Below are 16,312 nucleotides of genomic sequence, written 5' to 3'. Positions count from 1 at the left end.
AGAGATTTCAGCTTCTGTCTGGGCATTCCATGTCTTTTTATACCTCCTTTTTTCATGTATTTGATAAATTTTTTCGTGTGCCAATTTATTTTATTACACATACAGTAACATTATTTTCGTTGTATGTATGGAGTACTTTGGTGAGAAAAATGTTGACATGTTCAATACTGATTTTACCTGCTTTATAAGTAAATCTGTTCCACTCAATACATGCAAGGTGCGCTTGACTTGTGTAATCTGAGTCTGAATATATGTAGAGCTTTTGCTGATTTAAAAACAATGAATGTCTTTGCCGCTGTCAGAATACACACAAAACACACATCCAATTATGAAACACCTAATTTATACCTCTGCAACGAGTGAACACTGCACAACCCTCCAAACATTTCTGTATGTCCTGCAGTTCAGGCCCATTTTTGGAAGTCTATACTGTACTTTCAAAACATTTTCAGTGTTTGAACGTCTCATTATGACTGCTTTTAGATATCAGTGGATGTGCAAAACAGGTTCTGAACTTGAATATCTGGTTAGGGATGTTTGAGGACATGCAAAAGAGGTTTAATTGTAATTGTAATTGGTTGATTTGAGATGGTTCGGACATCATTTGAAGTACAAAACAGATTTTATATCTGATTGTAAGATTAGGAACTTTTTTGGACATCAGTAACCATGCAAAACAAGTTTGGTTATTCGAACATCTGACTGCCCAGCCAACTGGGGACATCCACAGGACATTGCATACTGTATATCTAGGTGCATTGCAAGTAGGGGAAAATGGGTGACAGAGTGCATTGGGCAATTTAGGAGCCCGGCAACAGGCAGCGGAAAGAACTACCTTCAACCATGAATTCAACCCTCCACATTCTTCACTCACTACATTACAATGTTATAATCATGCTATAACCTTAGTTTTCTCATTCATCCATCTAAAAGATGTTTTTTCTTAGTTTTGTTGACATTTGCTGCCAAAATCACAGTGTATTTTGCAATGTGTACGTTTTTTAAAAGGTTCCATTTTGAAAAGTTTGTTGAAGCTGTCCATCTTGTTCAGCTGATGACCTGCTTTCAAAGCTAATGTCAATGTCATGTTGTTGAGTTAGTGACTAATTTGCTTGATCTCATACATTTTTGTATGAAATGCTCACGCACAAGTAAAGTTTATGCTTACCTACATTCTAAGAAATAAACATGCAAAAACTGCCATTGCGATGGTGCTTTTTATAAGGTATATATTTGTACCTACACTATAAAAAGTGCAGAGTTCCACAAAATCCATTCAGGTTGTCCCAACACAAATCGATTAGGGTAACTCAACACAGTTAAGTGGATTAAACAAAGCAATTAAGTTGTCCCAAAATAATCTCAATAATTGAGTTGTTTCAGTTCATTTTAAATAAGTAGTTTGAAAAAGCAAGAAAAATATTTGAGTCTAAAATGTTGAATATATTAGTAGAAAAAGAAAAAGACAAATAATTCCCTAGTGACATTTTTTAAACTTACAAAAAAAAGAGCACACCAGTGACACTTGTCAAATAAAACAACCAAGATTAAAAATAGGACAAGAGAAATATGGTCTAATAGAAAATTTACAACGTGGTGTTCACAATATAAAAAATTAATCCTTCCTGCCTTGTATCAACGTTGGTAGGTGTACCTGTTGTTAGTGAAATGACATGTGTGTTATTCTCTTGGAATACAGTATTTGAGTCCCTTTTTAGTGCTAACTGAGCCTCTACTGATATGTGGTGGACCACACCTTGCTTGTGCACCTGACAAATCTTCAGCTCCTCCATCTTAGGAATATTTCCAACATAATGGCAAAAAGGGGTCTAGGGGTCATGGTATAGCGTGAGGTACAATATACATAAAAAACTGGCAGTTGAGTGTAAATGATAAAAACACAAGGGCTTCTCAATATGCATTCTTAAGTGATCTTGCATCCTTGTGTTCTTGTGTAACGTCATCCTCAATTCCCAAACGTTCATCTCCAATACTCAGAACAGAGGATAGCTAGAAAAACCCGGAGCTGTTCTAAATATTGAGGAACATTGGAGGATCGAATGCAAAACTGAGTGCAAAAGTCCCAGTTATTGTGGCCATAAAGCAGGAGGGAAGCGCAGCATTGTGTTGTGCAAAGTATCTAGACATTTGTTTAAGTTAAATATATTAAAAAGAAAAAAAAGTAAACAAGCGATGATCAATGTATGAATGTTGTAATGTTTCAATTATTTTCTATTACAGTTTTTTTCAATCACCAACAAACGGTTGCTCATACCTCAGATACTTTTTCTAAACTCTTAACAGAGACTCACACCTACAAAACACAGTTGACCAAATTTCAAACATTTCAAATCTCAAAAATACATTTTGTTAAATATATACTAACTCTTGATTTCAAAACAGAACACATCTTTCTCTGCACACACTAACTTTACCAAAACACTGGAAATCTGACTCCAAATGAAATTATTTTGTCAAAGAATGACACTTGTTTTCACTTCACAAGGTACATGCAGTAAAAGTAAACCAGGTTTCAAAATACTTGCTATTGTTAACATTACAAAAACTGAATAGACTTTTATGTTTCAGTTTCACAGGTATTGGCATGCAAAACATACAATCATTTTGACACGAAATTTCTTGGTTGGGAATTATATGTACAGTAATGTTCACATTCAATAGCATTCCAGTAAAAAAAGTGTTTTTTTCTTCTTCACTGTTTACTACAGGTAGTACAGCAGAAACACAGTATGATAGAACAGAAACAGTTTTACAGTATTGCTTACAGTAAACAAAATACTCATAAAACACACAAGAGCATTCTAAAAAAATAAATAAATAAAATAAAAAACAGCAACAAAAGCCCAGATAAAAAAGGGGTAAAAAAAAAAACTATTCTGCAATCTTCAGGCTCAGGCCACGTTTTCATCAACATCACTCCTCAAAGTCCTCCTTTTACTGTGTAAATGTAATAGAAAAATAAGCCCTGCCACTGAGTCTAAGCCAGACTGGAATTAGCTGTGGTTGGCCCAGTTTACTTAGCATAAATCAGCTGTGTGTCACTTATTCAATTGTTTGTTTATTATGCAGAGATAAATTTTTTATTGATATTGTTTTTGACTACATAATATTGCAGAAGCAGGTTTTTACACTGTATATAAGGTGTTAACATTTGTAAATACTATAAACAATCCATCATTTTGTTGGGAGGTAAAGCTTGTCTGTTAAGTAAATGTAAGCATTGTGGAAATATGTTCACTGACTGGATATTGGGTGAAAACTACATGTATTGTGTAAATGGTATGGCCACAAAAGACCAATGCTGTGCTAATTGTGTTTAAAGTTTTGAAAATGTGACAACTGGTTGGACAAATGCTTGTTAGCTACTGAAAATCTGTAAATCTTGTGCAGGTCATGTGACTTGAAGATCACAGCATCTCATGTCTCCCAGGATGTATTTTGTGTTCTTGCAGTCTTCCGATAACTCGCAATACTGGAGCTCCACCAGAACACAAGTCCATTCTCTTATTTCCTGGTATTGAAAAACAGGCAATAACCTTTTTTTTTTTTTTTTTTTTTTGGATCATAGTCAGCGAATCTCACTTCAGCGTCCTCAAATGGACATGCAGTCGTGTGAAGTGAATATTGCTGGCCAGGTGAAGGACATGAAGAGCCAGAATGGAGTGTTGTGCCACTAGCAATCATCAAAGAGATGTGGACACAATGACTGAATGACATTCCCAAAGGGGGGCCTATAAATCACTGTTGATGATGCTTCAGACACAGCCGGACCTGCGGCAAACAATCCATAATTGACATTTGACTCCAAATGCTTCAGCTGAGAAGCGAAGCCATCACTCTTTTTCACTCAAGGGTATTGATGTCACTAAGCAACACTGGCTGAAAAACCATCTCCGTCTAGTTTGGATTCAATGAAGCCATCAGCACTTTGTGGCCATCCAGACCACTGAATTATGGGATGAAGGCAATTTGGCTGAACGTTTTCTGGCAAAATTGTGAAAAGATGATGGCAGCCTTGTTGACACATGACAGTGTAAAAGGATATATTGCTCACAGGTTTCATTCGGAAATGTGACCGATCAGCACCTGACAAAAAATTAAATTCAAGCTTATTTGATGTTCATTTTATGGTGGCATTTTTTACTTTCTTTGAACAGCTGATCTCATTGAGGACCAGGTGTACAGTCTGAGCTGCCCCGTCATGACATAACGACCCCTTCTGAGTTTGGTGAAATGACTAGCTAATTTTGATGGCAATCAGAATAGTAATTATAATTGTAATTAGCATGCTAATCAGCACCCACAAATGTTGTCACGCTGCTCGAATTGATGGCATGCCTGCATGTTTTGCTCTCTTTCTGAAACTGCTCGATAAAGCTGTCATTGCTAATATTTCACTAAACATTTTGATTTATAATAGAAAATGAGATGAGATGGAAAAATGTGAACATTCTATTATGTCGTGATGCCACGAGGAACATTTTAATGCTCTTTCATAGCTCAAGTTATTTTTTAATCTAGGTATGATTTGATGAGAAATGCTTGGGTATATTAAGGAGTCTCTAGAATTTGATTGCATATTTCTTTGTAAATAGCAGATTGATGAAGGGGAGATGCGCAATTCATGGGGTCTTTTTCTCAGGAGAAAAATATGAGAAGCAGGAGGTTATTTCCATTTGCTCCCAGTTTAATTTAATTGCTGTTTAGGAAACACAATTGTGATATTATAGAGATCTCCATTGTGTTTGGGTTCTTTAAATGACAGAAATAACGAATGATTTTGAAAATAATGAGTTTGATTGACAGGTGATCAGTGATAAACAAAGTAAACCATACAGAAATACAGTTATTTTTGTGGACAACTGTAAAAAATTGCTCATACATGTATAGGACTTAGAATGCATAAAGGTACCCACAGGCTGGGGGAAATACAAAATTTATGTCTACTCTTGTCATAAAAAGCTTGCAAATAAGTAAAAAAAATTTAATTAATAACTGTAACAGAACGATGGCTTTAACTAACTGGAAACTGCTTACAGTTTATTTCTGTACTGTAGCGCTACTACTCACAGCATCATATACAGTGGTCAGCATTTTAAGTACACCCCATTTTAAAAATGAATATTTGTATCCATTTCTTAGAGAATAAGCAATGCATTTTGGTGCATTTTTTAAACAGATATATTTATTTAAATAATTTTAATCACCAAACATATTTAGAAATTGAAAGATAATACCATTAAATTCATGCAAATTATTGCAAAAAATAAAATAAATAAAACCTACAAAATATCAGCTTAATATTTCCAGTTTTTTGCACTAGTTTTTGCACCGTTATCGTAAGTTATTTTGTTAGAGAAGCTCCAGATTTGGCTTTGGTACTGACTAATCTAATATATATTCATTCATTTTCTTGTCGGCTTAGTCTCTTTATTAATCCGGGGTCGCCACAACGGAACGAACCGACAACTCCTCCAGGACTTTTTACGCAGTATATGCCCTTCCAGCCGCAACCCATCTCTGGGAAACATCCACACATACACACACACTTAGACTCTATGGATAATTTAGCCTATCCAATTCACCTGTACTGCATGTCTTTGGACTGTGGGGGAAACCGGAGCACCCGGAGGAAACCCACGCGAACACAGGGAGAACATGCAAACTCTACACAGAAATGCAAACTGAGCCGAGGTTCAAACCAGCGACCCGTCTTATGTGAGGCGACAGCACTATACTGCACCACTGCGTCACCATAATATATATGCACAAATATAATATTGTATAGCATCCTATTAAAAATATATATTTAAAAGATAGATTTGTGAGGGGTGTACTTATGATTATGCTGAGCAGTGTATAGTGGTTATTGTAGTGTTACTAAAATTAATATGTGTTCTATGTGTTAAACATAGAAAGCATATAGTTTTGAATTTTTTGTTTTGGCAGCAAACAAATATACAGCAGAAAATATATAACAACATTAAACAAATCAGCAGATATGAAAACATTTTCCATTTACAATTAAACAAATAGAAGGGACTGGGACTGTGGTTGACTGTTTTTACTTCAAAGGGCACTTATTTTAACCCTTTTTCAAAATTTCATACAAATCTTTTGTGTTTTCAAAACGTGTCTGTAAAGTTTCAGCTCAAAAAAGTGTCAGTGTAAAGTGTCAGAGCCATAGCCTTCATGCGGATAAACAGCACAGTGACAGACAAGAATGAAGCAGATCTCCTTTACTATAGTAAGAACTTTCCCAAAGGTTATTTGTTAAATTTGTTGGAGTTAATTCAAGCCTTTCTGCAAGGATGAGTCACACACAATGTCGCACACGTTTTACACATGTTTAGCTTTGCACTGTTTTTGCATGGCAAATGTTTTGATGATGTGATTGATGATGCAAGCTGAACAGATCTTTTAATCGTAGTTACTTTGTGCATGTCCTGTCTTGTTGACATAATTATAAGCGTTACAACAAAGATATGTTAATACACAAGAAACTGCACTCCTACATCATGCTGCAGGTAGGCATCAAAATGGGAGGGATTTGATTCCTATTTTAATCTCAGGAAATTTTAAAAAAGAGACATTTTGTGTTTCTATCTCTCCAATTTGACTGTGGACACACTACACCTACACACAGCTCTGTCCAAACAGCTTACACAAGTAGATTTTTATGCCCTTTAATTTTGTTTATATCAAAATTTTGTTTATTTCAGTTATAGTAAATTTTAAACAAAATATTGCAGTAAAATACATATTTCTTCTTTCCAGTAATTTCATGGATTTACTTCTACTGTATATAGAAAGAAAAATCATTTCTGAATATACATTAAATACAGTATTTCCATATGAGACACTTTAAAATGCTCAATTTCTCTGTATGATTTATAGTTATGTGTTTGAGTAAAATTTTGTAATTATCGATTTATTATATAAACTGCTTATGACATTACCTCCATATTACTGTTATTATTATTATTATTATTATTATTATTATTATTATTATTATTATTATTATGTTGTTGTTGTTGTTGTTATTGTTGTACAAAATGAAGCAGAAAAAGTTCCCTTGTTTTCAGAAATATTCAAATAAATTTTTAGGCAACACAATATCAATGTGTTATCTTCAGAATAATTAACAAACCAATATTTGGTGAAATAATCCTGAATTTTATCCTGAATAACATTTAATCTGATTACCTTAAAAAATGCTGAAATTTCAATATTGAAATAAATATTAGTCTCTAAATAAAATGATTTTTTAAAATCATTTTACTCAAACCAATACATGACAAATCTCTAGCAAATTATTATTTGCAAACAAATTATATTATTATTTGTTTTTGAAAACCAAAATGTTAAGAAAAGTCAATTTGTTAAACTGTAAAATTTTCAACATCAAAAGCTGATTGACTATTTTGACATTTTATAATTTATAATTTATATTAATGCTTTTTTTAGATGCATTTTATTTGATTTCAGTATTTTAATGAAGCAAAATGGTCTTAGTTGTATACATTTTAGTTAACTCATAGAGATTGTTCTATGTGATGAGATTGGTAGATGTAAAATGAAATGTGAATGTAAAAGCGAATATGAAATAGGAGGTCAACTCAAGGGCAGACTTTAATTCTAATTATGTATTAGGTATTAAACAGGCACGCTGCCATAACACCCATTAATGTATATGATGTTTTAGCTGCAAAGCATGTGCCAAGGACAAAGGGTTTTTTTATGGACTGAACTTAAACCTATTGTAATGAGTCACCTTTAGGGAAATCTCTCCAGACCTGTAATTGATGTTCTCCACAACAGTTTGAACAAGGCCTTTACAGGGGTGATAAATGTCAAAATGATATTTCATCAAAAGGTTAAGGGACTTTGACACGGCGTTCTGTGAAATAATGAACAATGGAAATTTAAAATTTAAATGCTTTGAACTTAATTAGCATCAAGAGACCTTTTAAATCAAAACTTGCGAAAAAATGTTTTTCACTGATTGGACTGAAATGGCATCTTTTCTTTCTTGAGATTTTTTTCACCATTTTTTGAATTTGTAATGAATTCTAGGTTAAATTAAGTTCTTATGTAATGAAGATAATTAATCCTTATGTAAAAACTAACTTTAACGCTATTACTTTAATTATTACTGAGAGACACATTATCATTAGATTTGATCTATATAGTGGAGAAAATAAGTATTGTTATATTTATTTATTATAAATGTATATAAGTTCTGTTGGGCGACGCAGTGGCACAGTAGGTAGTGCTGTCGCCTCACAGCAAGAAGGTCGCTGGGTCGCTGATTCGATCCTCAGCTCAATTGGCGTTTCTGTGTGGAGTTTGCATGTTTTCCCTGCATTCGCGTGGGTTTCCTCCGGGTGCTCTGGTTTCCCCCATAGTCCAAAGACATGCGGTACAGGTGAATTAGGTAGGCTAAATTGTCCGCAGTGTGTGTGTGAATGTGTGTATGGATGTTTCCCAGAGATGGGTTGTGGCTGGAAGGGCATCCACTGCGTAAAAATGTCCTGGATAAGTTGGCGGTTCATTCCACTGTGGCAACCCCGCATTAATAAAGGGACTAAGCCAACAAGAAAATGAATGGATGAATAAGTTTTGTTGACAATATGTTGATAACAACCAAAACAATCCAAATACGAAAAGAAAGCAAATCTAATTCATTTACAAATGAAATTACGTGCAATAAAATGAAACCATTCATTCATTTATTTTCTTTTGGGCTTGGTCTCTTTATTAACCTGGGGTCAACATATGAACTGCCAACTTATCCAGAACATGTTTTAGGCAGTGGATGCCTTTCCAGCTGCAACCCATCACTGGGAAACATCCATGCACACTCATTCACACACATACATAGACAATTTAGCCTACCCAATTCACCGATACCACATGTATTTGAACTTGTGGGGAAAACTGGAGCACTCGGAGGAAACCCACGCAAACATGGGGAGAACATGCAAACTCCACACAGAAATGCCAATTGACCCAGTCGAGGCTCAAACCAGTGACCTTGTTGCTGTGAGGTGATCATGCTATCCGCTGTGCCACCACGTCATCCATAGAATGAAAAGACACAGGAAAAACGCACTGAACACATGAAGAAAAGAAGGTGTAAAAAGGCAGTGAAAGCCCAGACAGCAGCTGAAATCTCTCAGTACTTCTTTAGCAACTCTCTTCTTTACTTTATTTTAAATTAATATCAGCTGCTTCAGTCCAACATCTACATTAGCTGGATGATGAAGATGAAACCAGAGTGGACACTTCAGCAAGACAATAATCCAAAACACAGTCAAGGAAACTCTCAAATGATTTCAGAAAAAAATCAAGCTGTAGAATGACCCAGACAATCACCTGACTTAAATCCAATAAAATACAAATTAAAGATCAGATTTGATAGACGAGACCCACAGAACCATCAAGATTTTTACGCTCTTTTGAAGTCTGTGAAAAATCACACCTGAGCAATTTGTGCGATTTAAATCTCCATTTCAGAGTCATCTTTAAGCCCAAAAGCTATTTTGATGAATATCAATCTAAAGATTCTCTCTAATCATTGTACACCTTTTCGTCTATTGGCAATAGAGCTATTGGTATAATGAGGTGGTTAAAGCCAAAGGCAGGATCATTTATCTGAAGTAAAAACTCAGTGCCATATTAAAGTAGCACATCGTCATTGGAAATAGGTTCAGCCTATACTTTTTTGTGAAACCACAAAAACGTACTTCATTTGACTGCAGTTTCTAGGTAAAATTAATGTTGTATTTTGGTTTGAGTCCGGTGGAGTACTTTACCACAAAAGAGACAAAAAAAATTAAATGTAAAGTCAAGGTAAAAACTATACATGGTCACATGCTCTTTCCCTTGTGTTTGCTATTGAAAACAGTTGGGTTTAGGGAAGGGTTTAGGTCAGTTGTCCGCTTAGAGATTTATATGACACGCCCACCTTCTTGCAGTCATGTAAGAAGGACATTTATCTGAACCAAACAGCAAAACTTACCATAAATAATGTATTTCAGGTTCTCAAAAATCTACACAGTGCCCTCTAATGGATTTGTCATCTGAAACATGCAATGAAATATACCTGCAGTAATGTATTTTACATTTTGCAAAATATAGGCTGGTGAGGCACATCTTTTCAATGAGCCTGGTAGCATTAAAGAAATAGTTCATTTGAAATTTAAATTCTGTTTTTCTTTCTTATGTTGATCATAAAACAAGGTATTTTGAAGAATGTTGGAAACAGGATTGCATGAGTCAAGGAATTTCTGGAACCCCTGACTCCAATTTCAGTTCCAGACATTGAATGTTAGGGAATTTAGTAAATATATTGTTTTGACAAAGTCATGGAATATCAGGGAATTTGTTTTGTAATTTTAGATTTTACTTTCCATTTATCAAAATTAATTTTTTCTCTATCTGTTTTTTCCTCCTGTTTTGGTTAGGTTATTTTTCATTGTTATGTTTTAAATTTTTCACTTATTAACCAGCAGTCACCTGTTTAAAAACTGTATGTGGCTGTTTTTGTCTGCTGCTGTGACTTTTCTCAAAACTTGTGGCAATATTTATGGCATTTGTGGCATATCACTGGGAGAGAAACAGTCAGAACATGTTAACCTCTCAAACAAATGACTCAAATGATAAGAAAGCTCTTCAACAATGACATTAGAAAAATGATGTTAACATTTCTAACTATAGCGATCAAAACATAGAATGCAGCCTTGTTTAAATAGTCTTTAGCTGAATGTGAATCGCAATAAAGTCACATGACACATCTAAAATGGATCACACACCTAAGGAGAAGCACAACGACATGCCATTTCAATGACAAATCAAAGTATTGCACACTGGATAATTATGTAAATTAAATGTTATTTGATTTAAAACAATGTATATGGAGCAGAAGGATTCTGACAGGCTGAAAATCTTTAGAAATAAAACAGGAAGCTCCCTTTAAGCCATTTGCTTAATTTTGATCTTGATTATATTCAGCAATCAGAATCACAAATTCTGGAGGCACTGCTCAAAACAACAGCTGTCTGTGTTTATTAGGTTATGGAAATTCAGCTTTTATATTTTATTTTTGGCTTATAGAGTGGGAACCCTATAACCACCATGGACTCCCATTGTAGGAAATACAAATGTTATAGAAGTTAATGGAAACAGATTTTCAAAATTCTTCAAAATGTTTAATTTTGTGTTCAACAGAAAAAAGAAACTTAATACAGTTTGGAACGTGTCAAGAATGAGTAGACGAGGCCAGAATTTTCAGGGTGAACTATCCCTCTAATCCACAATACTAAAAGAGAAAAACTTCAGCATCTTGAAAACCGTCTATTCTCAAATCAATGCAACACATGAGCTGCAGAGCAATTAATTTGACACGTTCATGATGATGAACTTCAGCACTGCAGTGGAAAACTAATATCCGACAGATTCCAATAAAAGTGAAGTAAACCAGAAATAACTTACTAAAATAGCTTACGATAGATAAATATGGATGTTATGCAAGTATAAAAGTGTTTTCCAAGTGCAAGCGTGACAAAAGTTTTAGAACCACTCTGACAAACACTCAGTTATATTTTGAATTTATTTTTTATATCCTTAAATAGAGTCATGTTATCAAATGACTATTCGTTCTTTCATTTTCTTTTCGGCTTAGTCTCTTTATTAATCAGGGGTCGCCACAGCGGAATGAACCGCCAACTTATCCAGCATATGTTTTACGCAGCGGATGCACTTCCAGCTGCAACCCAGCACTGGGAAACATCCATGCACACTCATTCACACACATACACTACGGACAATTTAGCTTACATGCAAAACATGCAAACTCCACACAGAAATGACTAATATGTTAAAAATATGCCTGACAAGGATTAATAGATGTTACACTTTTATTGAATTTTAGAGGGAGTCTCCAGTAAATCATAATAAAAAAGATATTCAACATTAGTTTAAAGAAAACTAATGACCATGCACCCATTTGAATGTTATCACTCAATTGAATGGCCGTTATCAGTGGTTATCAGCTGATAGATATGGGCCAGTAGGGGCCTTCAAAAGGTTGTTTTTATTCATCCACATAGTTAATCAGCTGTACTAATAGAAAAGACTCTAGATCTAGATCTGTTTTTACATTACAGTGATGATTGGGTTAAGGCTTGGGGTAGGGGTAGACGTTAATAAAATACAATTAATGGAAAAATTTAATAAACAATATAAATAATTGTCATAGTTAATCAGATATACAAATAGAGAAGACTTGAGATCCAGATCTGTTTTTATATTACTGTGACGGTTGGGTTTAAGGTTGGGGTAAGGGAAGACATTATCAAAATACAACTAATGGGAAATTTAATGAATGGTATAAAAAATTCTTGTTAACTTCAGGCCGCAGCCGGAATAGCTGATTAACCATGTGGATGGATGATGAGGAGGCCCCCACTGGCCTATATTTATCAGCTGATAACCACTGATAATGCCCATTCAATCGAGTGATAACATTCAAATCAGTTTTGATTCTAACGAAAGTGTTGTGTTTAACTGAGTTTAGCAATATTTGGCCAAAATACAGCTCATTAAAAATGTTCAATCTGGTGGTTCACAAAAATCAAAATACTGAAAAATCTCTTTTAAATCTGTCTAAATGAATGAATAATAATAAATTAACATTGATAAAAAGTTACATTTTTATGTATTTAAAGTACACTCAAAAGTATAACTCATTGAATGAACTCAATTTAATTGAGGGCAGGGTTTCCACCCAATAAATTTGTTTAGCACCAACTAAAAAAAAAAAAAAACTAGTTAAACAATTAAATGCAATTGATTTGGTCCAACATGATTTTATTAAATAAAAGTTGAAATATGTTTGTATTTTCATTTAACCTAAACTCAAAGGTCTGATAATATCATGTATGTCTATCATGTGTTGTATATTTTGAAGTCTCTTGGTTTTATTTGAAGTTATCCTACAAAAGAACTAAAAGAGCCATTTAAAGCATATTTGATGAGTTACATATACAGTTGATTGAGACCTCAGAACTCATTTTAGGACAGTTATTACTCACTGAGCAAAGCAACAAGTGGCATTTTTGCTAATTAAGCTGCAAACACATGAAGCATTAGTGCTGCAAGGTGGTAACCTCAAAACTCAAAGCATTACATGAAACTCTTCTAAATCTTCAAACTAAAGAACTCTAACAAGTCTTTCTATTAACTTTAAACAGCTAAGATTACTTTTATTGTTAACATTTCCTTTTTGGAACTACAAATCCCCTAGGTGGTTGGACTAAAACAATTCCTTCATGTTGTCCCAACACAAAACGCTTACATTAACTTAATAGTTTAAGTGGACTGAACATAAAACAAATACATTAGCCAAAGAAATTACAAGAATTGTTTTGTTTCAGCTCACTTTAATCAGGTAGTTTGAACAAGCAGCAACATTTTTTGAGTGTAGGAACTTAAAATATCTTCACAACAAAACTATCAATGAAAAGAATGATTCATTGGATGTTCTACATTTTTTATATAATTGATTGCACACAATGTATATGGGCTAATTTTAAACAAAAAATATTAAAATATTTATATTTATATAATATTATAATTTTAGTAATGTTCAACTTAATTTGTTTGCTTAAATTCAGCTCATATAAATTTGTTCCTTTTAGTTACCTTAAGGCGACGCAGTGGCGCAGTAGGTAGTGCTGTCGCCTCACAGCAAGAAGGTCGCTGGGTCGCATGCGAGTTCTCTCTGTTTTCGCATGGGTTTCTTCTGGGTGCTCCGGTTTCCCCCACAGTCCAAGGACATGCAGTACAGGTGAATTAGGTAGGCTAAATTGTCCGTAGTGTATGAGTGTGAATGAGTGTGTATGGATGTTTCCCAGAGATGGGTTGCAGCTGGAAGGGCTTCCACTGCGTAAAACATGTGCTGAATAAGTTGGTGGTTCATTTCGCTGTGGCGACCCCAGATTAATAAAGGAACTAAGCCGAAAAGAAATTAAATGAATGAATAGTTACCTAATAAATCCCAATAAATCTTTTTTTTCAGTCTAGTTTTGTCCAAGGTTACAAACTGGGCCTTAGAGACCTATATCTCTTTCATTCTGCTACATTAATTTCCATCTGGATTCTTGCAATTATATTCTCATCAATAAAGTGTTTGTACTTGTGCCCAACATGATGTATAAGTGTCCAAGGATGTGCTACAAGTCAAGTGGTAAGTGAAATACTACAATGTTAATAAAAATGCTAATGTAATGGCAAATGATGACTCAATACACTTGCACTGTTAGATACACCTCATGACTCAAGGGATGACTCAAGTATTTTGATTAATAAATGGAACAGTACTAAGTTTTCTAAAGGATTCAAGGGCAAGCAAAACATTCACAAGTCATTCAGTACACTGAAAACACACAGTATAACTTTCGATTTAAAGAAACTGATTACAAAAGCTAATCCCAAATCTGAAAGGGAAGATTTCCAGGACTCATTGTATCCAGGTGTTGCATTCATGTTTAAGGGGTGTGATCCAAGAGTATTTTTGTTAGGCCATAGATCAAACCTTGGTATTTAAACAAGATCATGATGATACACGACTCCACTGCCAAGGACTAACCGCAGAACCAAGCAACAAGGAAACAAAACCTGCTGGCTTTTATCTTTTGTCTACATGTTTTATTGTATATTTTATTATCTGATGTCATTTATTGACATGTTATAATGTTATTTGCTCTGCAATAAAATATCTGAAAGTAAGGACGTCGGAGTAAGAGGAGTGGGGAGGGGTGGATAGTAGAAGAGCCATTGAGCTGAAAATCATCTTCAGCATTTTTCCACAGGTGCAAGAAGCAAGTGTTATTAGTCCAGGGATCAAGACTTGCTCTAAGGCATATGATGGCTTCCAGTAATTTGTTTAATGTTACAGCAGTGGGTGATTCAATAATATCAAAAACACAATAACAGGTTTACACAATGTACGTAGATATAGCCATAGGCTTATTTTTTACATGATGAACCATTACAAATAAAGGTTATAAGACGAGGTTTTCACAGAGATGATAAAAAACAGCATGTTTGGTTCCACTAACCATTAAGTGAAACATTTTGTTTGTGTGTGTGTACCTTTTCTTCATCAAGTTGTTAGCAAGTAAAGCAATACCAGTCGTTTTTGACCTTGTGGGAACATTTTTTGTCCCCGTGTGCATGTGTGTGTGTGTGTGTGTGTGTGTGAGCGCGCGTATGTGTGTGGGAAGTTAATGATGGCCAGTGGCAAACATGTTACCAAAATGAACAAACGTGCTCTACAAATTCAAGCAAAGGCGCAAACATTATTAACAGTATTATTAAACAGTATTAATGTTTCTTTATTATTACTGATCGTTCCTTTAGGAGCTTTCATAGCAATAATAATAATAATAATAATAATAATAATAATAATAACAATAATGATGATAATAATAATAATAATAATAATGATGATGATGATGATGATAATAATAATAATAATAATTATTATTATTATTATTATTATTATTATTATTATTAACAACAAAAACAACAACAATAGTAAAACTAATAATAAATTGTTCTTTAAGGTTTTTCAATGGTTCTTTGGGAAGAAATGTTCTTTTAGCATCACTGTCAAAAAATCTTTTTTCCCCCTGAAAACTTTATTGTTATTTATTTATTTATTTACAAATTTATTTATTAACATCTTTTGCAGATACAATATCATATACATACAAAAAAATAATACACTGTTCCCCTTTGGTTGGGGAACTCCAGTGCTATAAGTGGATTTGATGTTCTAAATCCACGTATGGGAGAATTCGGTTCAGAAGCCGCTTGTTTGAAAGAGTATTGAACGGGCCAATGAAAGCAATGAATTGGCAGCGTAAGCTTGCGCAGGTGTGCTGCACTGCCAATTAACTGAGCATATAAGCACACCTGGCGCCAGCAGACGCTATCCTTTTCACTTCAGAGACTTTTCTGATCGAGTTCATGAGGGTTCCTCTTGCTGAGCTACAGCCACATCGAGCGAACGAGTGTCTCCCGGTCCAGAGCGAGTCCACGCAGCGGCAGAGGGTCAAGCTGGGTTTTCTCCCTTGCCTGGCGTCCTTTTGGGTCCGGTCCTCCAGAGCGGTGCGTATTGTTGCAAAGCTTCCTAAAAGGATTTTCAGGATGGCGCTCCGACTGTGCGTTTCTGGTTGCGGGGGTTTCCTGGCTCCGGATGATGGGCACGATCACTGCATTA

Source organism: Danio rerio, chromosome 13 (assembly GCF_052040795.2).
Source record: "Danio rerio strain M-AB ecotype USA chromosome 13, GRCz13ab, whole genome shotgun sequence".
In the NCBI taxonomy this organism is placed as follows: domain Eukaryota; kingdom Metazoa; phylum Chordata; class Actinopteri; order Cypriniformes; family Danionidae; genus Danio; species Danio rerio.
Note: the sequence above shows the minus strand (reverse complement) of the source record.